Genomic DNA, 25,097 nt, shown 5'->3' on the forward strand with positions numbered 1-25,097 from the left:
CCGGCCCGTGTGTGGTCCCTGGTCAGGGAGCTAGGACCTGCATGCCACCACTAAGGGCCCATGTGCGGCAAGTCAGGATCCTGCAGGCTGAACTAAAGAGCCCGCATGCCACAGCAAAGAGCCTGCACACGGCAGCCAGGACCCAGCACGGCCGAGAAAGACAGATGTCACGCAGAGCAGTGTATTATCGTACCGTAGGAGACCCGGGTTGGATTCCTGGGTCAGAAAGATCCCCTGGAGAAGGAAATGGCAGCCCACTCCAGTATTCTTGCCTGGAGAATCCCCATGGACAGAGGAGCCTCGCAGGCTACAGTCCATGTGGTTGCAAAGAGTTGGACGTGACTTAGAGACTAAACCACCACAGAGTGTCCTGTTTTCAGTTCTAGCTTCTGCCCCCCTCACTGAGAGTCTTAATACTTCAGATCTAAAAAAGTTGTAGGCATCTCTAGCTGAGATCTGAGTTTAAGAGAAGAAGCCTTGGTTAGCAAGAAGGGCCCAAAGACAAGGGTCAGGAATCCTGGCCTTGACACTTTGTAGCTTTTAATCTATTCTTAAGTTTACTTAGCTGCTTCATACCCCAGTTTCTTCATCTTTAAAATGGGATCAGAAATAGTAACTGCTCATAGGATGGTTATAAGGATGAAATATATATAATAAAGTGCATAGTTCAGTGCCTGACATAGAGTAAATGAATTTAGTTATTATTCTTAAGCTGAACACCCCACAGCTTAGAGAAAGCAGAAAATAGTCTCCGTCTTGCCTTTCCCGTATTTTCTTTTCTTGTTTTTTTGCACTCTAATCCTAGGTTTATTAAACACAGCCCTTTTATTCTACACAATAAAGTACAAACACAACATTATCTAAAATGCTGCTGCTGCTAAGTCACTTCCATCGTGTCAGACTGTGCGACCCCATAGACAGCGGCCCACCAGGCTCCGCCGTCCCTGGGATTCTTCAGGCAAGAATACTGGAATGGTTGAATGCTACAAAGTTGTAAAACTCAGAACAGAAAATTTGTAGTACTGACTCTACGATAAGAGCCAAAAAGGCTGCCAAGGTAAGCTGTAAGACCCCCATGGATACCAGCACAGCCTGGGGTTCCGTGACAACGGGGCAGAGCTGGCTCTCAACTCGCTCACCATTTTCAGAGAGAGAAAGGGAGCCATGGGGCATGTGTGCATGCATGCCGCACGCATGAGTACATGTGAAAAGACACATGTAATTTGGGGGCAGATAACAGTGGGTACGTGACCCTAGAGGTCAGGAGAGGACTCGAGCAGGGCCAGGCTAACTGGAAGGGCAGCTGCGTAAAAGCACACTCTTTCCTGAGGGACCCTGCAGACCCGCAGGCTAGGGCCTGACTGGGCCGCCAGATTGGCCCCAGGTCATCTGTGGGATGGAAAGCCCGCTCCCAGGCGGGGGCCGAACCACGACCTGCAGCCCTCTGCTCATCCCTGCTGGCTTTGCCACTAAGCTGAGTCTCGGGCACCAGAAGCGTGGGAGCTGGCCAGCCAGAAAACTGGGGGGTGTCTTAATAGGCAGGACCCCAAACCAACAGCCCTGCTGCATCTGGAAGTCCACTGCCAGGGTAAATGTGTCGGTTGCTGCCCACACCTTTGAAGCCTGCCCAAGTGAGAGATTTCTTTCCTACTGATCCTCTGTTGGCTGGAAAAGTGACAAAAGCGAGTCGAGTGAGATGTGAGTCACAGGGGCAGAGCTTCAGCGGCCCTGCTTATCGGGGCGGAGTCGGAGCTGGAGGGGCTCGTGTCCTGGCAGCGAGGTGGGGGGTAGGATCACCACACACTGGGACCTGCGTGCCCGAGGGGACCATGACCTCCTGCACCCTCAGGTGACCTGCGCCACCTGGGAGGCGGTGGCAGCACTCTTCTGGCAGGCTGAATCACCTGGCGGGTGGCTGGGGCCAGAGGCCCAGCCCAGTGGTGACAGTGATCCTCCCGGCCACAAATTTGTCCTCCGTCTCTGTGCTTTAGTGCCTTCTAGGCTTCATCTGGATTCTCAAACTGCGCACAGGTGTAGCCTTTAGACAGATGAGAGTGCATCCTTTCTGGAGGCATGTCAATCATGTTTATTTTCCTGAAGCTGGAGAGGATCCTCTCGACATGATCCTTGGGCACATTCCTGGTCAGCCTCCCAGGGTGCGCCTTAGTGGATTTAGGGGAACGGCTCCCTTTTCCTGTCCTTTCCTTCTCCATTGGGTGGTTTCGATTTGGAAGGGGAATGCCTCCTCCTGTCCTGTCTATACCGGGAAGGAGTGTGGCTCGGGGTGCCACAGAGCTGATGGCGCTGGCACTGGGGCGTGTGCTGGGACTTCCTGGGCGGCTCAGTACCGAAGAGGAGCTGGAGGAGAGCTGGTGCTGCCGCTACCACTGGCAGCGCTATGCCTCGAGAGTTTTATCCCCACCACCATCCTTCTCGCTTGACTCTTTGGAGGCCCCTTTTTCTTTAGAGCGATCCTTGGACTTCTCATCAGAGCACCCTTTGCGTTTGGTAGGAGGAGGAGGCCTAGTGCTTGATTTGTTATCATTTTCTTTGACTCCTAGAGAGCGCATCTTTTTCACTCCTGAGAAATCCATCCTCCCTTCTGAGGTGTTCAAAGCCGCATCGGCAGCCACACTTGCCTGAACTCGCTTCTGACTTGGTTCTGAGAAATGATCCCTCATCGACTGCAGTTTACCCCAGAGTGCAGCATCTTCCCACCGCCTCAACTCCCTCCCTCTCCCCTCAGCCGCAGAGGCTGGCCCTTCTGCATTTTCTTACTGAAGAACTATAGGGAGATGATCTATCCTTTCCAGTCTCCTCCTCCTGCTTTTCTTCCTCCTCCATGGGACAGCCTGGCTCAGAGCTTACATTAAACACCTGGGACATTCATTTGATTGTGGCCTTCAGTGGGTTGAGAGCATCTTGTTGATGCATAACCCTCTGCCTTGTAGACATGGAAAAAGAAGTGTTTCCAAGCCTGGAGTTGGGAGGGAAGTCAGTATTCTTAGTCATTGGCAGCACGGCACGAAGCTGATTTCTGTGACTGAGCTATGGTAGGGACCTCTCTCAGGACCCACCACTCTCTGGTTACCCGCCTCCCTGAGTCCCATCCTCATTGACTCATTAGCAGTCGCTCCCCATTTCCTGGGAGCTTCCCAGGTGGTGCTAGATGGTAAAGAACGCACCTGCCAATGCAGGAGACATAAGAGATGTGGGTTTGATCCCTGGGTCAGGAAGACCCATTGGAGGAAGGTATGGCAACCCACTCCAGTATTCTTGCCTGGAGAATCCTCATGGACAGAGGAGCCTGGCAGGCTACGGTCCATGGAGTCGCAAAGAGTTGGACACGGCTGAAGCGACTTAGCATGCACCCCATTACCTGAGCCTCCCTGCCCCTCAACCCTCATGTGACTTGAAGAGAATAAAAACCTGTGTTGGTTAAAACTGTCTCAGCAGAGCAACAGTGACCTTCCGTTGGTCTCAGCAACCCAGTCCTCAGGAGATCTTGTATCAGAGCCTTAATCTGTCTCTCCACAAAGATGGGAGCTCTGGAGAAGCTAAGAACCTTTTCTCAAGATGTAGAGGGGAACGTCCCCAGTCCTCGTTCTACCTTGAGAAGAGACTAAAGTCAACAGGGATCAAGGTGGCAGAGACAGGTAGATGTCAGGTTATAGTGGGTTTCAGCCAGTGGCAGTACCACACCCTTTGGGATGTAGAAATGTGTGTGTGTGTGAGGGGCATGAGACAGTCCTGCATAACAAAGACTTGTCCCTCCCCAAATTCCAACAGAGTGCCACCTCTCCTCTGAGAATCAGCTGGGGCAAAATTCCTATTATTAATGTTTCTGCAAGTAGAAGAGCCAAAATGGAGAGTTATGATCTGTAGCTGGGAACCAGGCCCAGGCTCCAGAACGTGCGGTTTAAGAATAGCTTTACAGAACAGATTTAAATTAGCTCACAGGGAAAGGGAGAGTATTAATAGAAGCCCAGATATTAATAGTGACAAGTCTAAGTTAGCCGAGAAGGCCCGTGGCTTAGGACATGTAGCCTTCAACCACCACTTGTCTCGAGCCTTGTGCCATGTGTTATAGCTGCAGCTTCGTGTATGGAAAAGGGTGGTTTTTCCAGGACTACAGGTGCATGTGAGAGTAGGTGGTGTTCACTAAGCATCCTTAGTGACCGAGTTGGAAAGTTAACATTTCAAAGTTAGGAGTTTATATAGGGGTGTCGTACCTAACTTTTCTTAAGAGTGTGTGATTTCACTGGCCGCTTATGTCTCCTACATAGACATCAGGAGATCCTTTTTTTACCTACTATGGTCTCTTGCACTGAAGTATGGCCAAATACAGGGATAATAAGCACATATTCCAAACAATTAGAAGATAAGGTTTATATTTGTACATAGCATTTAAAAGCATAAACCTTGCCTTATTTTTTTCTCTCTATAACTATGTTAAGAAGGTGGCTTTCATTCTGTTTTACAGGTGAGGAAACTAAGGCTCAGAGAAGTTAGGTGACTCACTGGGGTCACGTGACTAGTAAGTGATGCCAGGAATTTGAACCTACATCTTCAGATTCTAAATCCTGTCTAGTTTCCACTGTACCATGCATCTTTTCTCTACCTTCAAGAAGCTTACAAAATACTTCTGCATCTGAAGTAATAATGTTCGTGATGAAACTTGGAGCTATTATAAATAAAGACTGCTTCCTTATAATCCTTTTAGAGAAATTTTCCTGTCTAATTTCACTCTGTGTTGATATTTTAGAAAGTGTGTAGGTTTTCATTTGGTTGGGATTGATTTATTAAGATTAATGACTCATGTTATATCCAGGTTTATGGAAAGCTCATTTCAGTGTAGGATACAGTAAAAGTTGAAGGTTCTAACAAAAATAAAGTACCAAATTTCTGTAGAGGTCAGGCATGGTGAATAGGTGCAAGGTTTTTAATATAGAAATATTCAGTCTAGATATTAAAATGCTGGACTTGCTTCTGTATTTTTAACTGCTACAGTGGGACGTTATTTTCTCAGAAAAGGGCTAAGGTCAGAAATGGTTGGTTTCAATCACAGAGCTTTATTTAGAAAGGAACCAGGGTTGAGCCTGAGACATGCTTGAGGAACCTGCAAACTTTTGTCCTGAAGTCATGGAAGAGATTGAGACTCTGGGAGAGTCTAGGGCCCCAGAGGATCCTATATTACAGAGTCGGGTTGCCTCGAGATGGAAAATTATCTGAGAGCTGAATTTTCGATTCTGATATTTATTCAGCTGCATTGTTCACACAGATGCGGGAAGAGAGGATACCTGGAAATAAATGGAATAAGTGGTTTCTACCTCTCAAGATGGAAAGATCCTGGTTCTTCTATTTTCTGAAGTGGTCAGTACACACTCCCACACCTAGAGACAGCTCTGAATCAGCTTAGTGGCCAACAGTAGCTCATAAAGTAATAACGCTTCAGGGCACCAGAGCCCCACTGTGTCTCTGCCCCTTCCCTGTGAAATGCTCTGTACAGCATTCAGGATTCATTCAGCTCCATCTCTCCCATCTGATAACAGTCTCACATCTTAAAGTAAAGATAAGTTGTTGTAGACAACTTCTAGGAGATTTTTGCAAATTAAGAGACACGACATATATATTTATCAGGTCCCCGTGTATATCAGGGGCTTCCCTGGTGGCTCAGATGGTAAAGAATCTGCCTGCAACACTGGAGGCCTGGGTTCGATCCCTGGGTTGGGTTCGATGGAACCTGGGTTTGATCCCTTCTGGAGAAGGGAAGGGCTACCCATGCAGTATTCTGGCCCAGAGAATCCTCATGGACAAAGGAGCCTGACAGGCTACAGTTCACAGAGTCTCAGAGAGTCAGACATGACTGAGTGACTTTCACTTTCACGTATATCAAGTATAATTTAAAGATTTTAAATTTTATGTCATTTATACTTCAGGCAACTTGATAAAGAAAGGATATTTCTTCTCAGCAAACACTGCTCGAACAGCTATATATTCATGTGGAAAGACATGGACCTCACTCTGACCCAAAATGGATCATAGACCTAAACATAAAAACTAAAATTATTAAACTTCTACAAGAAAACGAAGCAGAAAATCTTTCTGACCTTGAGATAGGACTTTCTTAGGTAAGAAATATAAGACACAAAAAAGCCTCAGCTACTTAAAAAATGATAAATTGAACAAAATTAAAGACGTTCACTCTTTAAAAGACACTATTTAAAAATAAAAAAATAAAACTCAAGTCATAAACTGGGGGAAAATATTCTCAATATATATATCTGACAAAGGACCATAACCAAAATATATATAAAGAACTCTTAAAACTCAATAATAAAAAATGAATTTAAAAATGGGCAAAAGATTTGAACAGACATCACAAAAGAAGATAAACAACCAATAAGCACATTGAAAATGCTCAGCATCATTAGTCATCAGGGAAATGCAAATTAAAACCACAACGAGACACCACTGCCTACCCACTAGATTGGTTCTGATGGCCAAGTGTTGTGGAAAACTAGAATGCTCACAAATCGCTAGTGTAAACTGATAATGGACAAGCACTTTGTAAGACAGTTTGGCATTTTCTTATAAAATTAAGTGTGTACTTACCATGTGACCCAGCCATTCCACTTATAGGTATTCACCTAAGAGAATTGACGTTTTCACAAAAAGACTTACACGTGATTATTCCTGGCTGCTTTATTCACAGTGGCCCCAAACTGGAATGTAACTGTCCGTTAACAGGTGAATGGATAAACAAATATGGTAACTCCTTAAGATGTTATACTATCAGCAGTTAAAATCAGCAATTAAAAGCTGATTCACGCAGCAGTCTAGATGAGTCATAAAACTTTATGTTGTGCATAAGAAGACAGGCACAAAAGAATATTGACTGTGTAGTCCCATTACTGTGATACGCTAGAGCAGGCAGATCCTTGGGATGATGGAATTGTTCTGTCTTGATTGTGATGGTAGTTATATGGTGTTTACATTCATCACAACCCATCGGCCTGAACTCCTAAAATCGGTGAATTTTATTGCATATAAATTATATACCTCTGTAATATCCATTTAAAACAAGGGGGGAAACAAAAAGAAACGTTAGCTCCAGAGGTCATTCTTCTAATGGTGTATACTGACCTATAAATTAAACAAAAGCCTTTCCAATAAATCACATGGAAGCCTTGGGGAGTCTCTGTGTGGGAGTGTTTTTTCAGATATACATAGTTCAGGCAGCTGGATTGAAGTAAATGAGGGCTCCCAGGGGGTAGACAGGGCATTTATTTGAACACCTGGGTTAATCTTTGAAATTGGGTTCAGTCTCTCCTTCCATCCTTTGAATTACTTCCCTGCTTTTATATTGAGTGCTGTGATTAGGAAACAGAAGCCAGGCTCCAGAAGGGCCCCGCGCCTGGTTCATCTTGTACCTTAAGAGTAGCTTTTCCATATTTGCTTATAACCAGCCAGTTCCAGAAAGCACTGGATCTTACGCTCTTATTCTTGTATATCCACCGTCCTAGTACCTTGGGGAGAGTCACTCTGGTACAAGTAGGAAGCCCTACTTGACATTTCCAACCCTTTCTCTTTTCCTGGGGTCTTAAAATGTCAGAGACTGGAGGTAAGTTGAGATCCAGAAAGTCAACACTTGTGCTTTATTAATGGGGAAACCATGACTCACAGCATAGAAGTGTTCCCTCCATGCCCAGCTAACTGACTACAGAGTTCAAAGTATAACCCAGAGCTGCATGACCCGCTTCTTTCTGCAGCACAGCTCATCAAATTATGACGACATTTAATCGACTGTCTTGAACAGGGTAGTGCAGTGCTTCTCAAACTGGGGTCCTTGGGCAGTGTTGAATAGAGTCGTGTGGAGTTTGTGTCCCTGGACCGCACTCTAGACCTACTGAGTCTGAATCTCTGTTGAGACTAGAACCTGGGAGTGTCTACCTATGAACAGATGTCTCAGTGATCCTGACACACAGGAGAGTTTTAAATACCGCTGTTGCTTAAGAAAGCACGAAACCAGGTCTTTAGGGAAGCAGAAACCTGTGAAGCTGTCTTCTCTCTCTTACTTGGAGTAGGGGAGATGCCTGAGAGAAGCCTTTGTCCTAGAGGAAAGGAAACAGTTTAACTATATTTGTGGGCCTGGTTTGTCTACCCTTTCCCCATCTGTGCCCTCGTTTTCCCTGGCAACTTTCGCTTAATTCAAACCATTGAATACAACTCAGATCAGAACACTGAAGGACATGAAAGGGAAACCCTTCGATGAAATGACCTTTGTTCCTCCAAAACGTAAAGGGTTGGCAATGATTCATTTGCTGTTTTCTCAATGGGAGAGGTAATTTCACTAATGGATTCCCTGAGTCCTCTGCAAAAAGACTGACCTGGTCTTTGGGGAATCAATCTCAGAATTCAGTCAGTGTAATCACTGATACAAGGCTCTTTGGTTTCCCAGATTGTGACCCTCTCCCTCTCACACGTGTCTAATTCATTTTACTCCTTTGTATAGCATGCGGTAGGAATAGGATGTGTAGAATGCACTGAGGATAGAGAATTGTGGCTGTGGCTCCCTTCTCCCCCGTAAGTCATAACATAAAACCTGCTTGCTCAAGCTGGAAGTCTTAGAGACTTCCCTTGTTCTTCCTTCTCCCATATCCCCCATATTCAGCCCATCACCAGAGTCAGCCATTTCAGCCTCTGAAATATATCCTGAAAGTGTATATCCTTTGTCATGGTCCTGATCCAGACGCCAGTTGTCTGTCTGAGCTCCCTACTCATGCTCTTTCCACCCTGCCCTTCACTTGCTACAAGCCAGAATGATCTTTAAGAAATGTAAAATACGAAAAAAATGAAAACCCATCCAGTGGCCTCATGTCTGTTTATTTAAAAATACAGAAGTATATGGATTAGGGTGTGAAAGTTCCCTTAGTCTCTTAAATACCCATTCTCCTCCCCAAGAACCCATTGGTAACAGTTTGGAATGCTTTTCTGAGCATTTGTAAGACACTGAGTGTGTAGGTGTATACTATATATGTGAACCATAGGTACACACATGTATATGTGGTGGTATGCACATATATGAATCCATAAACATACAGGGTTTTTGATAAAAGTCAGATCATACCACATTGTTCTTGCTTCTTCAGTTCTAATGATTCAGTTTACTTAATATACCCCTATTGAGGGATCTTGCTGTATTGTTTTTAAATCGATTTTTTTTTCTTAATTTATATATTTATTTATTTGACCGCACTGGGTCTTAGCTGGGGTCTTAGTTGTGGCACATGGATCTTCAGGTGCAGCATGTGAACTCCTAGCCGCAGCACGTGGGATCTAGTTCCCTAACCAGGGATCAAACCCAGGCCCCCTGCATTGGGAGCACAGCCTTGGCCAGACCACCAGGAAAAGTTCCAGTCTTGTTCTATTTAGGATAATCGCTGCACCTCACAAAGTGGCCTCCGGGGCTTCATCACACCCTGCCCCTGCGCCGTCCTCCTGATGGTCTCCACGGCTGTCTCTCTGCTCCGTGCCCTGCGGTCGGGTCCTCCCATGAGCCGGCGTTCCTTTCTCCTCGGGGCTTTTGCACATGCTGTTCCCTCTGCCTGGGCTGCTCCGTTAGGTGCACGACAGTGATTCCAGCACGATGGACTGGGTCCTTGAAAACACACACGTTCTCTGGCACCATGCATTACTTATGCAATGAATAAATGTTTTGCATGTTTGTATTTTTAAAAAATATGTAGATACTGTGGCTAGTAAAATAATTGAGTTAATGAATTCCTAGTGGCTTTTGTTTATTAATAAAGACTAAAATGTGTGTTGGGGTTCCTCTGTGGCTCAGTGGTAAAGAATCCAGCTGCCAGTGCAGGAGACGCAAGAGACATGGGTTCGGTCACTGGGTCGGGAAGATCCCCTGGAGCAGGAAATGGCAACCCACTCCAATCTTCCCTGGAAAATTCTATGGACAGAGCAGCCTAGCAAGCTATAGTCCATAGGGTTGCAAAGAGTTGGACATGACTGAGTATGCACACAAAATGTATGTTATTGTTCTGTGGGGGAATTCTCCATTTTTTTTAAGGTTTGGTTTTTTTTTTAGTATGGACCATTTTTAACGTCTTTTTTTAATTTGTTACAGTATTTCTTCTGTTTTGTGTTTTGGTTTTTTGGCTGGGAGGTATGTGGGGTCTTAGTTCCCCAACCGGGGATCAAACCTGCGGAGTCCCAGCCACTGGACCACTGGAGAGGCCCCTCAAATTTTTAAATTCATATCAAATTTTATTTTTGAAAATGATGTAAAACCCAGCATGTGAAACCCTGCTTAAAGCAGCCACAAATCGCTCTTCTAGCCTTCCTTTCAGTGGTCAACTTTCCATGCTGTTTTTTGTCCTTCATCCTTCAGCTTCAAAGACATAACTTTAATGCCTTTTCCTCTTCCTGCCATTTTTATTCACTGTTTTGTTTGATGATTTTACTATTTAAAATCATCAAGACTGGGAGTGGCTTATACACACACATACTCACTATGTATACACTATATACACACACTACATGCATGCACGCTACTATGAATAAAATAGATAACTAGTGAGAACCTACCATATAGCAAGAGAACTCTACTCAGTGCTTGGTGGTGACCTAAATGGGAGGGAAATCCAAGGAAAAAGGAATATATATATGTGTGTGACTGATTCACTTAGCTTTGCAGCAGAAGCTAATAAAACATTGTGAAGCCACTATACTTAAATGTTAAAAAAGAAATGTGAGCTCCTTAGCAAAAAAAAAAAAAATTGATTAATTAAACCAAAATAAAATGCCTCCCAAACAGAGTGCTGAACTATTCTCCAGAGGCCTAAGCACAAGAAGATCATCATGTGCCTTATGGAGAAAACACATATTAGATCCTCATCAGACTTGAGCTGCAGTCCTGTTAGTCACGAGGTCAATATTAATAAATGAGCGGTATATGTTAAATAAGGCGCCTTTATGCAGAAACAAGCATAAAACAAGATTATGTAAAGATGATGTGGCCAGAGGCTTGCAGGAACCTGACCGTTGAATTTCCTCGAGGAGAAATGATTCGGTATTTGTAATTCAGTGTTTGTGGTGACTTTATAGACCATAACTTTGGTGAATAATGAGAGTTAACTGTACTTGTATTATTCTCTTTTCCTGGAAAGTTCCTCCTCCAGTATTTTTTCTGGAGAGAGTTAGCAAAACTCCTCTCATCCTTTGAAACCCAATCCAGATGGCATCTGCACTCTGCAACATGCCATGACCCCTCCACGCAGAGAGCGCTCTGTCATCCCTCCGTTGGAGCCCTGACCTCAGCCACTGAGTGCCCTGTGTACTGTACCTGCCTGTCCTTCCCACAGGCCATGGGATCTCAAAGGAGCTAGCTGGCGCTAGGAAGTGCTAACATTTGTCCGCATCCAGTAAGTGTTGACTGAATGACTGGAAGGAAAAGGGGAGTAAATACTAGTGGAAAAGAAATTGAAAGCGAAGGAAGTAAAAAATGGATTGAATAATGAATTTGACAAGAGCATGTGGAAAGGACCCCTGAGTTGTCATTTTGATAACAAACTGGTTCTGGGTCCCAGAATAGTTCACATACTTAAAACCTGTGTTGATTAGCTAGTCCCCTGAATTGCCTGAAGTGAACAAAGAGTTTGTGGAGACACCTAAGCCAAGAAGGGAAACCTGGCTTCCAAATCATCTTGATTTAGGACTCACATTTAACGCAGGTGCATTTCACTCTGCTCTCTGTGTCTCGGTTGTTCTTAGACTCCAAAGGGTGGTCACTGCAGCTTCGGGCTCCTGTCCTCCCAACCTTCTCCCCAGTGAGAGAGAACGCCCGCTCTGAATAACACGAACAAAAGCCCTCGAGCTGAATCTTACTGTCAGATCCTACTGGCTCCTCCACTGGAGTAGGTTGCCATTTCCTTCTCCAGGTTAGAATCCCAGAGCATACCACAGAACTGAGAGGTTTTGTTTGTTTTCACCAAAAGAGGGGGCAAATAGACATTCTTCCCTTTTTTTTTTTCCTTTGGTGTATCTTTCATTGGAGAGTTATATAGTATATAACATCTATCAAGAACTGTGCTAAATTTTGGAGATAAAAAAGCCCCTGACCTCGGAATGGACCCATCTTACAGTAAGGTAAAGTTCATTCTGTGCCAAAGAAGCAAAGAAGGTTCGTTAGAGTCAGAAACATTATTACTCAGATGAATGCTGCTGCTGCTGCTGCTGCTGCTAAGTCGCTTCAGTCGTGTCTGACTCTGTGCGACCCCATAGACGGCAGCCCACCAGGCTCCACCGTCCCAGGGATTCTCCAGCCAAGAACACTGGAGTGGGTTGCCATTTCCTTCTCCAGTGCATGAAAGTGAAAAGTGAAAATGCAGTCGCTCAGTCGTGACTGACTCTTTGCGACCCCATGGACTATAGCCCACCAGGCTCCTCCGTCCGAGTCGGGAGCATATAACTGTGATCCTCAGGCATTTGGATTTGAGGACTGGAAATAACTTTGGACTAAGAGCTGAGAGCTAGATTCTTTCTGATCTCTCTATAGCCATCACCTACTGACTGTGAACTTGACCTTTCATAAACTCTGTGGCCAGTGTTTCTCAAAATGTAGTCAGCACTTCATCTGCATTAGCTTCTCCTTCTCTTTCTGGACCTAAGTCTTGACCCACTGAACCAGAAGATTGGGGCTGTTATCTCTGCAAACTGTTTAAATTCTATGAACTTCTTTTTCCTCACCTGTGAAAAAGGATTTGCCTCGTAGCACAGGCTTGAGGATTAAATGTGATAATGGATAGAAAGCGCATGGAATGTAGCAGGAGCTCAGCCAGTGCCTTTTTTCCCCTCCCGAGTGTAAAAAAGTCACCATGGTCCAAAGTAGCTGAAGCATACGTAGAGGAAGGATAGCACGAAGCTTCTTTCTCAGGAGATGTTCCTCTAGAAATGTGTGACTGTTATGGGACCCGCTGGACTCTTACTGTTTGCTCTTAACTGTTATGGGGCAAAAGTGTGATCTGCTGTGTGTTAGGATATAGTTGTGTATCATGTACTCACAGGGCAGATCAAATTCTTCTCTCTTTGTGACGTTTGAGCTGGAACTCAAATCATATCACCACTTGGGAGTTTCACCAGGGAAGAGGTAAGTGTGAGTGATGACTGTGTGCCTGTGTTATAGGTGGGTTGTTGTTTTTTTTTTCTGATGTGTTTAAAGCAAAGAGCTTTTTGAAGATGTATTATTTTTTTAATGTCCCTGACTAGTAAGTTCATTTTATTGACATCAGCCAGTAACCTCAGTTAGATTCTAATTAATTACTTAACAGGGTTCTCCTGGTTTGTTGGCAGTTTTTGGCTTTACCCTCATCAGAAAGAGGGAAGTTGAAAGGACACGCCCATTTCCAGGAGTTACACAAAACCCTCTTCCAAGAAATACCCTGACCCTTCTACAACTTTAGCCACAAGGCATGTGAGATTTGGTATCTGGAAAGATGGTTTGAGGCTCTGAGAAGTCCTTAGTCATCAGAGTTCTGTTATCTCGGGTAGAAAACTTAAGGCAAAGCAGAAGATTCTAGAGTTTCAGAAATATTTTCAACTGTCAAGGCTGAAACTAAGGGAGTTCTAGTTAATACTTGGTTTGGGGGAAGAACATATCCCTCTGTTCCAAGAATCTGAATAATCTGATTAAATGAGATGTTACCATGTCAGATTTTCTCAGTTAAAAATGTATAAGGCTCTCCAGGTGGGAAGAGACCTTAGTCCTTTCTGTTTACTGTCTACTGCTTGAATCTCCTTCCCTCCCTCTAGTCTGGGTCAGGGGACAGCGAGTGAATCTTGCCCACCACCTCTTTTTCTAAATTGTTTTATTGGAACACAGACACTCTTGTTTGCTTCCAAATTGTCTATGACTTCTTCCACGCCCCTATAGATCTGAGTAGTTGTGAGAGAATGTCTGATCTGTGAGGCTTAAAATACTTACTCTCTGCTCTTTACAGAGAAAGTTTGCTAACCTTGCTCTAGGCTAAATCCTCTTTAGTATCTCTGATGCTGAGTAGTTCTTCAGTTTCCAAAGGACCTGCTTGGGACCACTCTTTTAGAAAGTTCTCATTTACAGTGAATAAAAAAAAAAATCTACTTTTCTGTAGCATGCCCCTGCTGACCCTAGTTGAGCTTTAGTATGTGGGATCACCCAGAACACATCAAACCATTCTGCTGTGCATCAACTCCTTGTATCTCAAAAGATAACAATCATGACTCCAGTCAGAACCTCGCTAAATCCTGGTACCATTGTATTTCAAGACCCTTTACACCACCAAAACTGAGCACAGTGCTCCGTGCGACCTGGCCAGTGTGAAGCTAAATTGGGATCCCTCTAAGTATTCTAGGTGCCTAGTTCAATAGGAAGAAGTAATGGCTGCATTCTACATGGTTGGAGACCTTGGGATCTAATCTGAAGAGCAGAGACAGCTTCGTGTGGGATATGAATTCTCCACTTAAAGCCAGAATGATGCAACTTCTGGGCCATGTGTACCCACGGTGCACATCTGTGGTCTGGGTGGTTGTGAAACAGTTTTGTTTTGTTTGTTTTACTGAATTTGGGCACAAAAGGAAAACAGTCACTTCTATTTCAACAGAGATGGTGGTGGTGTTCTCTAAATCATAGATGCAAATGGAAGGTTCTTTCTCAAGGGTGGACCCTGATGCCATGTACTTCTTTGAGCCCTGCTGTTGAGTAAAGTGACTTGCGTTGTCTTCTGTGTTCTTGTCCCCCTTACCATCGTCTCTCACTATTGCAGGCTGTTGCAACAACTTCTTAGTTTTCCTGCCTCTTGTTTTTCCTTTCTCTTGTCGGTCTTCCTCATTCTGCCAGTTAAGGGGACAGCAGTAGTAATCATTTCTCTGCTGATCTGTTCGCTTCAGTGACTCCCCCTTGTCAATAAAGGAAAGATTAAAAATTCGTAGAGTGCATCAATTAAAAACTAAATTTAAAAAAATCTGTAGGATGGTGTTGACTTTTCCAAGACCACCAAACTCTTCCTTTCCTCCTTCTTTCCCACATTTAGAGAAGACTATTCCATGTTCTCTGAACCTGTCTTATATTTTCCCATACCCAGGTTTTGGTCATACTATGTGCTCTATAAGAACTGACCTTTTCTCCTTCCTTCCTTCCCAAAACCATACATCAAACGCTGCCTTCTTCAGTTCATACTCATCCATGTTCATTTCTCTTCCTCTCTCTCCCGCTCCCTCTCCTGCCCATTCCTAAAGGTTTGGTTCTCTGCTTCAGTGGTCCAGTTTGTATTGTATTTCCTTTTATGTTGCTTATAAAAATCTGCTTTTTGTTTTAGGGATATGTGATCGTGTCTTACCTCCCTGCATTGTTGCAAACATTGAAAGTTACTTGAAAGGAATGTTTGGGTCTTGCCTCTTTTCTTTATCCTTCGAAGCATTTAGAAGAATTTGTGCTTGTTTTAGTGAATATAGTTATTGACTTGTCAAGAACAGTTAGGTAGCAAGGAGAGTTGAATTGGAAGTAGATGATTTTGAATCCAACAGACTGGAAGAATCCTGATACTTCTAACTGAAATTCAGAGGAGTTGCTGTTGTGTGGTATGGGGCCAGACAAAGGACAAAATAACACCTCTTACTGGTGAAAAAATAAGTTGGAAATCTGGGACTCGTTCATGGTGTTAACTCCTTTGCCAGTTACATGACCTCAGAGTGTCCTTGGGCTGCTTTCGATTCAATAACTGTGTTCTTGGCGTGTGTCATGCAGTTTGGTCCTGGCTGCCTTCACACCTAATAACCATGTTTAATTCTCAAGTCAATATTATTAGTTTTGTTATTTCCCCTTTTATATATTTGGTTATTAAGGCTTGGGAGATGTTAAGTTTGTCCAAGATTGTAGAGCAAGAGTCTTTTACCCTAATCGCAAGCTTTGCTTTGCTTATCACAGTCTGAATCATCTATCTTCTTCTCTCCTTACCTCACTGTCTCATTCTCATTGCTCTCCTTATTTCTCTGCACTTGTGCCCCTTGGTTGAGTTTTTGTTGATCTGAATTAATAGTGTTTCTTCTACCTGACTGGGTTATGCCAGGAATTAGCCATAAAGTGAAATAAGTCAAATTGGCTAAGTTGAAAGAAGCCAGTCACAAAAGGACAAATATTATGTCCTTCCACATATATGAGTAATTAGATTCAAAGATATCAAAAGTCTGATAGTTTTCAGGGATTGAGTGTAGGGCGGAATGGGAAGTTAATGTTTCATGGGTAGAGAATTTCGGTTGGGAAGATGAAAAAGTTCTGGAGATGGATAATATCAGTGACACTATAACAGTGTATATATATTTAATGCCACAGAACTATACATTTAAATGGTAAAATTTATGTTATGTTTTACCACGTTGAAAATCTTTTTCAAATTTTAGCTTAAAAAAAAAAAAAGACAAAACTAAGCCATAGGACTTAGCCATTGCTATGCAAGTGATAGGGAGTCATTAGATTTTTGGATAGAGAAGTGGAAATGATGTGATTGGATTTTTTCTCTGATTGGAAGATTAAACTGGAGTCATTTATAGGCATTAAATTAGAATAACTGGTTAGGAAGCTATGAAAATAGTTCAGACTATAGATAGCAAGCACTTGAAATAAGGAATGCAGAAAGGCAGGCACGATCTGGGCTATTATGAATGATGTTGCAGTGAACATACTTTTATATGTCTGAATGAATATGTGTACGCAGTTATTTGAGGTAGGCATCTGGGAGTAGATCCAAGGCCCTGGGGTGTGTGTTCAGCTAGAGTAAACACTGCTGTAGTTTTCCAAAGTGGTTATACCAACTCACATTCCTGCTAACAGGGCGTGAGAGTTTCTCCACAGTCTTCACCATACTTCTACTGTCAGTCTTTTTCATTATAAACAGTCTGGTGGTTTTGTTAGTGTTATTGATTTACATTTTCCAATGAGTAAAGAAGTTGAGATCCTTTTATGTCTATTGCCACTTGAATATCATCTTTTGTATAGTGTCTGTTCAAACTTGCTTAGTGTCTGCTCGTTTTTCTGTTGAATGGTCTTATTCCTGCTAATTTGTACACTTTTTTAGATGTGTTCTGAATATGAGACATATGTATTGCAAATATCTCCTCCCACTCTCTTGGCAGTATCTTTTGATGATCAGAAATTAAGTTTAATGTTGTATAATTGCTCGCTTTTTCTCTTGTCTTAGTACATTTTGAGTATTCAGGAAATCATTGCCTACCCCAAAGTCATGAACATACTTTCCTTTGTTTTCCTCTAAATGCTTTGTTATTTCATCTTTCACATTTGGGTTTACAGTGATCTGAGATTAATTTTCACATATGGCATGACATAAGGATAAAGAATCTTTTCCCATCATTATCCAATTGACCTATTCCACTTATTGAAAAGACAGGTTTGGCTTCGTTTTGTTTTTCTTCACAGCACTGCAGTATCATCTTTTTCTTAAATCTGGAGATGATGTATGTATGGGTCTCTTTCTAGATTCTTCTGTTCCTTTAGCCTATTAATCCATCTTTTAGGCTCTACTTTTGATTTTCTAAATAGACGAGGCTTTCCTCCTAGTGGATACCTTTGGATACACCCAAACGGCCCTCATAGTGAAAATTAAAATGTGCTCGTTCTCATGATACATGCTCAGTCATGTCCAACTCTTTGCGACCCTATGACCTGTGCCCACCAGGCTCCTCTGTCCATGGGATTCTCCAGGCAGGAATACTGGAGTGGGGTGCCACTTCCTCCTCCAGGGAATCTTCCCAACACAGGGATCAATCCCGCATCTCCTGCGACTCCTTCGTTGGCGGCAGATTCTTTACCACTGAGCCACATGGGAAGCCTAAAGTAAGATGCATTATTCATTGCAGGATAACAAATTACCCTAAAGCTTACTGGCTTAAAGGAGAAATAAATATTTATTATTTAATGTGATTTTGTGAATCAGCAATTTAGGAGCAGTTTAGTTTGGTGCACTTGGCTCAGGGTCTCTCATGAAACTGCAGTCAAAAAGGTCCTCTAGTTGCTGTGATCTTAACTAGGACTGACAGATATGCTTCTAAGAATAACTCTTTTTCACAGCTGGCAGGAGGCCTTAGTTCCTCACCATGTGCATTCCTCCTTTGTACTGCTTGAGTGTCCTTACAACATGGCAGCTGATCCAAAGGAGAGCAAGAAAGAAGCTACAGTGTCTTTCATGCCTTACCCTTGGAAGTCACACACTTTCATTTAAGCAGTATCCTATTATTCATCCGCATTCAGTGGGAAAGAGGACTACATAAGGCTGCACTGGGAAACGAGATTCATTAGGACTGTCTTGGAACCTGGCTACTACACAGGAAAATAGGAGAAGCTGGCTGGTACATTATTTAATATGTTTCCCCAAGGCAGAGAATTATGTGTGCCATTGCAGCAAAGATTTTCTAGATCTGGCAGGAGGTTCAGTAAGTTGAGAAATGCTGGTGACTCTTAGTTCACTCCTGCTCAGTACCCTGAATGCTCTAAAAGTTTAATCATATTTTCATGTGATTCCTGAAGAGCCCATCTCTGTCCTTGAGTGGGAAAGATTGAGGACAACTAGGTCTGGTTATAATCATTCGCCAAGTATGAACAACCTTTCTCCCCATAATCTTTACTTTTCTTCTATGAACATTCCAATTCTCTTGTGGATAAGTTTTTAAAGTTAAACTCTCAATTATGAGGTGATTTTAGATTCACATATAGTTGTAAAAATAATAGCCCAAGTAACCTGTGCCACTTTCCACCCAGTGGTAACATTTTCCAAAACTATACTACAGTATGACAACAAAGATGTTGGTATTGTTGCAGTCAAGATCCAGAACATTTCCATCACCAAAAGAATCTTTCATACTGCCCTCCTATAGCCATGCGTTAACTTAGTTCAGTTCAGTTCAGTCACTCAGTCGTGTCCGACTCTTTGCAACCCCACGAATCGCAGCATGCCAGGCCTCCCTGTCCATCACCAACTCCCTCAGTTCACTCAGACTCATGTCCATTGAGTCCGTGATGCCATCCAGCCATCTCATCCTCTGTCATCCCCTTTTCCTCCTTCCCTGGGTGGGGAAGACCCTCTGGAGGAGGAAATGGCAACCCACTCCAGTATTCTTGCCTGGAGAATCCCAAGGACAGAGGAGCCTGGTGGGCTATAGTCTATGGGGCCGCAAAGAGTTAGACACAACTGAAGCAAGTTAGCATATTGAAAAGCAGAGACATTACTTTGCCAACAAAGGTCCATCTAGTCAAGGCTATGGTTTTTCCAGTGGTCATGTATGGATGTGAGAGTTGGATTGTGAAGAAGGCTGAGCACCGAAGAATTGATGCTTTTGAACTGTGGTGTTGGAGAAGACTCTTGAAAGTCCCTTGGACTGCAAGGAGATCCAACCAGTCCATTCTGAAGGAGATCAGCCCTGGGATTTCTTTGGAAGGAATGATACTAAAGCTGAAACTCCAGTACTTTGGCCACCTCATGCGAAGAGTTGACTCATTGGAAAAGACTCTGATGCTGGGAGGGATTGGGGGCAGGAGGAAAAGGGGACGACAGAGGAACCCGTGGCTCCTGCGCTTCCTGCATTGCAGATGGATTCTTTACCTCTGAACCACCAGGGAAGCCACAGCCAATTCTTTTTTCCTTTAAAAAAATATTATTGGAGTATAATTGCTTTACAATATTTTGTTAGTTTCTGCTGTACAACAAAGCAAATCAGCGATATGTATACATAGATCCCCTCCCTCTGGAATTTCCCTCTTACCCACCCCCATTCCCCCCCACCTAAGTCATCACAGAGCACTGAGCTGAGTTCCCTGCACTGTACAGCGGTTCCCACCAGCTATTTATACATGATGGTAGCCTCACTCACTTCCATCCCATTCCAGCCCTCTCCTTAACCACTGGTAATCACTGTTCTGCTGTGCTTTGCTTAGTCGTGTCCAACTCTTTGCAACCCCATGGACTGTAGTCTGCCAGGCCCTTGTGTCCATGGGGATTCTCCAGGCAAGAATACTAGAGTGGGTTGCCATGCCCTCTCCAGGGCATCTTCCTAATCCAGGGATTGAACCCAGGTCTCCCGCATTGCAGGCTGATTCTTTACCATCTGAGGCACCAGGGAAGCCCAAGAATACTGGAGTGGGTAACCTATCCCTTCTCCAGAGGATCTTCCCAACCCAGGAATCAAACCAGCGTCTCCTACATTGTAGGTGGATTCTTTACCAACTGAACCAGCAGGGAAGCCCCACTAATCTGCTATCCATTCCTAAATTCTCTCATTTCAAGAATGCTCTATAAGTGGAATGACACATTATGTAACCTTCTGGGACTGGTTCTAACAAAATCCAGCATAGGTCTTTGGAAGCTCACTCAGGAGTTTGCACGTGTCAATGTTTCATTCTGTTTTATTGCTGAGTGGTATTCTGTGGTAGGGAAGTACCACAGCTTATTCACCACTTACCCACTGAAGGAAGTCTAGATTGTTCCAGGTTTGAGTTATTATAATAAAACTTACATGAGCATTCATGTGGGAAAGTTTTTATATAAATATGGATCTTCATTTCTCTGGGATAAATGCCCAGGTATACAATTGCTGGGTCATATAGCAGTTGCATGCTTTTTTTTTTTTTTTTTTTTTTTTTTTCAAGAAATTGCCAACATCTCTCCACAGAAGACATACAGATGACTGAAAAGCACATGAAAAGGTGTTCAACATCACTAATTACTAGAAAAATGCAAGTCAAGCTGTTAATACAATGAGGTATCACCTCACACCAATAAGAATAGCCATCATCAAAAAAAAATCTACAAATAGTAAATGCTGGAGAAAGTGTGGAGGAAAGGGAGCCCTCCTACACTGTTGGTGGGAGTGTAAGTTGGTGCAACCACTACGGAAAACAGTGTTACAGTTCCCTAAAAACCTAAACATAGAACTGCTATATGACCCAGTAGTCTGACTACTGGGTATATAGCCAGAGAAAACCCATGTTTCAGAATGATACACGCACGCCAGTGTTCATTTTAGCACTGTTTATAAGACTCTGATGCTGGGAGGGATTGGGGGCAGGAATAGGGGACGACAGAGGATGAGATGGCTGGATGGCATCCGCGACTTGATGGACGTGAGTCTGAGTGAACTCCAGGAGTTGGTGATGGACAGGGAGGCCTGGCATGCTGTGATTCATGGGGTCAGAAAGAGTCGGACACGACTGAGCGACTGAACTGATAAGGGCCAGGACACGGGAACAACCTAGATGGCCATCGGCTGATGAGTGAATAAAGAGGATGTGATGCCTGTTAATGCAGACAGTGGAATATGACTAAGCCATAAAAGAGTAATGCCATTCGCCGCAACGTGAATGGAGCCAGAGATTGTCACACTGAGTGAAGTAAGACACAGAAAGACAAATGTCTCATGATATCGCTTATATGTGGAATCTAAAAAAAGGGTGGAAACAAACATTTACAGAATAGAAGTAGAGGCACTGATGGAGAAAGCAGACTTGTGGTTACCAGGGAATGGAGGGGAGGATAAACAGAGAGATTGGATTAGCATATGCACACCACTCTATAGAAAACAGATAACTAATGAGCACCTGCTCTGTAGCACAGGGAACTACCCAATACCCTGTAATGACCATTCTTTTTTAAAGTGGATATATCTGTATCTATAATTGATTCACTTTCCTGTATACCTGAAACTAGTGCAACATTGCAAAGCAACTATGCTCCAATAAAAATTAAAAAAAGAAACTGCCAAACTTATTTTCCAGAGTGGCTATCTCCTTTTAGATTCTACCAGCAATGCTTGAGTGACGCATTTTCTCTGCCTTATTGCCAGCATTTTGTGTTGCTACAAGTTTTTAAAATTTTAACCATTGTTACATTTGTGATAATATCTTTTTGTGGTTTTGTGTTTCCTGAATTGCTAATGACGTTGAACTTCTCATGTGCCTATTTGCCATCTGTATATGCTCGTCAGTGAAATGTCTCTTCATGTTCTGCCTATATCCTGCTTGGACTATTTCCCTTTTTAAACTGTTGGGTGTTGAGAATTTTTATGTGTTCCCCATACTCTGCTTTGTCAAATATGTGGTTGGCAAATATTTTCTCCCACTCTATAGCTTACTTTTTAGCCTCTTCTTTTGCAGAGCAAAAGTTTTGAATTTCAATGAAATCTTAATTTATAGACTTCTCCTTTTATGGACTATGCTTTTGGTGTCTGCTCTAAAAAATCTAAGAACTCTTTGCTTAGCACTAGATCCAATGATTTCCTCCAATTTTTTTCTAAATGTTTTATAACGTTATATTTGAGTTCATGATTCATTTTGAGTTCATGTTTGTATAAGGTGTGAGACTTAGATTGAGATTCACTTTTTTCCCCCTCTATGGATGCCCGGTTGCTTCAGCATCATTTATTGAAAAGGCTATCCCCCCAGTGAATTGCTTTTTCACCTTTGTCAGAAATCAGTTGAACATGCTTGTGTCGGCTTCCCTGGTGGCTCAGCTGGTAAAGACTCCGCCCGTAATGAGGGAGACCTGGATTCAATCCCTGGGTTGGGAAGATCCCCTGGCGAAGGAAAAGGCCACCCACTCCAGTATTCTGGCCTGGAGAATTCCATGAACCGTCTAGTCCATGGGGTCGCAAACAGTCAGACACAAGTGAGCGGCTTTCACTTTCTCTGGGTTTCCTATTCTATCCCATTGTTCTGTGTGTGTGTGTGTGTGTGTGTGTGTGTGTGTGTCGGTGTGTGTCGGGGGGTGTGTCGGTGTGTGTGTGTCGGTGTGTGTTGGTGTGTGTCGGTGTGGTTGTGGTCTGCCAGTAAGACATGGTCTTGATTTCTGTAGCTGTACTGTAATTATTGAAATCTTGAAATCTAGTGGGCTTGTTTCTCCCCTTTTATCTACTATTTCAAAGTTGTTTTAACTGTTGTACTTTCTCTGTGTATTTTAGAATACTTCTACCTACATCCATAAAAACTCATGCTGGGATTTTGATTAAAGTTGTGTTGAATCTGAACATCAGTTTGGGGAGACGTACTGCGTTGTGTCTTTCAATCTGTGAACATGGTGTGCCTTTCCATTGAGGTTTTTAAGCTTTCTTTTCTCAACATTGTATAGTTTTCAGCTACATGTATTGAACATGTTTTGTTGGATTTATGCCTCTTTTGTCTTTTTTAAATGATTATGATAATAAATGGCATTGTGATTTCATTTTCTACGCGCATGTGTTTATTTGATAGAATACAAGAGCAAATCAATTTTTGTATGTTCATCTTGTCATGCATGCCTTGAAGATATTACAAATTAGATTCTAGACCATCACAATAAAGCAAATATTGCAGTCATCTGAAGGTTTTGGCTTCCTGGTGCATATACAAGTTATTTTTTTTTAATATGGCTAAAAAATGCCCTCACCTGAGCTTCGTCAGATCACGGATCACAGACCACTATGGCTGCAAGAATTACCAAAATGTGAGGCAGACGCACAGACTGAGCAGATGCTGTCTGCAGAGTGGCACCAACAGGTCTGTTTGACACAGGGTTGCCACAGACCTTCGATTCGTATGATATGCAGCACCCACAAACCATAATAAAGCAATGCTCAACACAGTGAGGTTCGCCTGTATTTTGTGACCTTGCCAGACTTGCTTACTTGTCCTAGGAGTTTTTTCCCCTGAATTCCTTGGGATTATTTTATGTGGACAATCATGCCATCCAAATAGGGACAATTGTTTTCCTTCCTTTTCAATCTGTATGCCTTTTTAAAAATTGAAATCTCGTTAATGTTCAATATCATAGAATTTACAGGTGTACAGCATAATGATCCATGACTTTTAAAGGCTCTGTTCCACTTACAGCTATAAAATACTGGCTATACGCCATTGTGTTGTACAGCATATCCTTGTAGCTTGTTTATTTTATACGTAATAGTTTGTACCTCTTAATCTCCTACCGCTGTCTTACCCTCTTCCCTCTCCCACTGGTGACCACCAGTTTGTTCTCTGTATCTGTGAGTCTGTCTCCTTTTTGTTATATTCACTAGTTCATTTTCTAGATTCCACGTGCAAGTGATACCATGTGGTGTTTTGTCCTTCTCTGTTGGCTTTATTTCATTTACATAATACCCTCTAAATGCAGCAATCTGTATGCCTTTGTCCTCCTTTGAGAAGTTAGTAAAGTCTCCTCTGTTCATGGAATTTTTCAGGCAAGAATACTAGAGTGGGCTGCCATTTCCTACTCCAGGGGATCATTCTGACCCAGGGATCAAACCCACATTCTTGTGTCTCCTGCATTGGCAGGCGGATTCTTTACCACCGCGCCACCTGGGAGGGCCCTGAAGCATATTAAGCACTAAGTAAATATTTGTTGCATGGATGGATGGATAGATGGATGGCGGAGAGGAAACATAAACATAAATGAGGCCAAGGAGATAAGAGCAGTTCAAGGTAGTAATGTTTAGCAAACACCTACCATGGAGATTCAGAGAGGAGCAGGAGATTTTATTTATTGTCTACTTGGGAAGAAATAATAAATACTAAAACACCTGTAATATGTTGTAAAACAAAGTGACATGCCATGAGAAGTTCATAAAAAGTGTCATGAAGGTTCAGGGGAAGTAGAGGTCCATTGCAGCTGAGGCACTGGAGAAGCTGTCTTTTGAGCGAGACTCTTTGGAGTTGCTTATATTTGCTTCTGAATTATGTGGTTTCCAAAATATATGTATATATACATGAAAGTTGGAGCAGAGGGTGTTGTGGCAGAAGAGGGATGTGAATTTGGGACCAGACTAGATGGCTTTGCCTGCTCTGTCATAAATTCATCTGCATTTTGTATGCAGCCGTTTATCAGCCTCCACCACTTCTTGCAAGCAGAACCTGACAGGCTCCGATGTTATCTGTAGCAAACACCTTTTTCTTGTTTATGACAATGTCTGTGTGTGTGTTTACGTTTGCACCTGCACCCCAGTGATTTGGAGACAGTTCTTTCTACAGAGCCAGGCCCTACAGGAGGATACATCAACTGAAACACACACTTTAATAC

The 25,097-nt window shown here is 43.0% G+C and overlaps 1 protein-coding gene and 1 pseudogene across 1 annotated transcript in view; one reads left to right on the forward strand and one right to left on the reverse strand.

Moving 5' to 3' along the window:
• Nucleotides 1-25,097, forward strand: part of GAB2 (GRB2 associated binding protein 2) — a 177,938-nt gene that overhangs the window by 91,363 nt on the left and 61,478 nt on the right. The gene's annotated exons all lie outside the window — the stretch shown is intronic.
• LOC102181656 lies at nt 933-15,234 on the reverse strand (annotated as a pseudogene).

This window comes from Capra hircus, chromosome 29 (assembly GCF_001704415.2).
Source record: "Capra hircus breed San Clemente chromosome 29, ASM170441v1, whole genome shotgun sequence".
NCBI lineage: Eukaryota > Metazoa > Chordata > Mammalia > Artiodactyla > Bovidae > Capra > Capra hircus.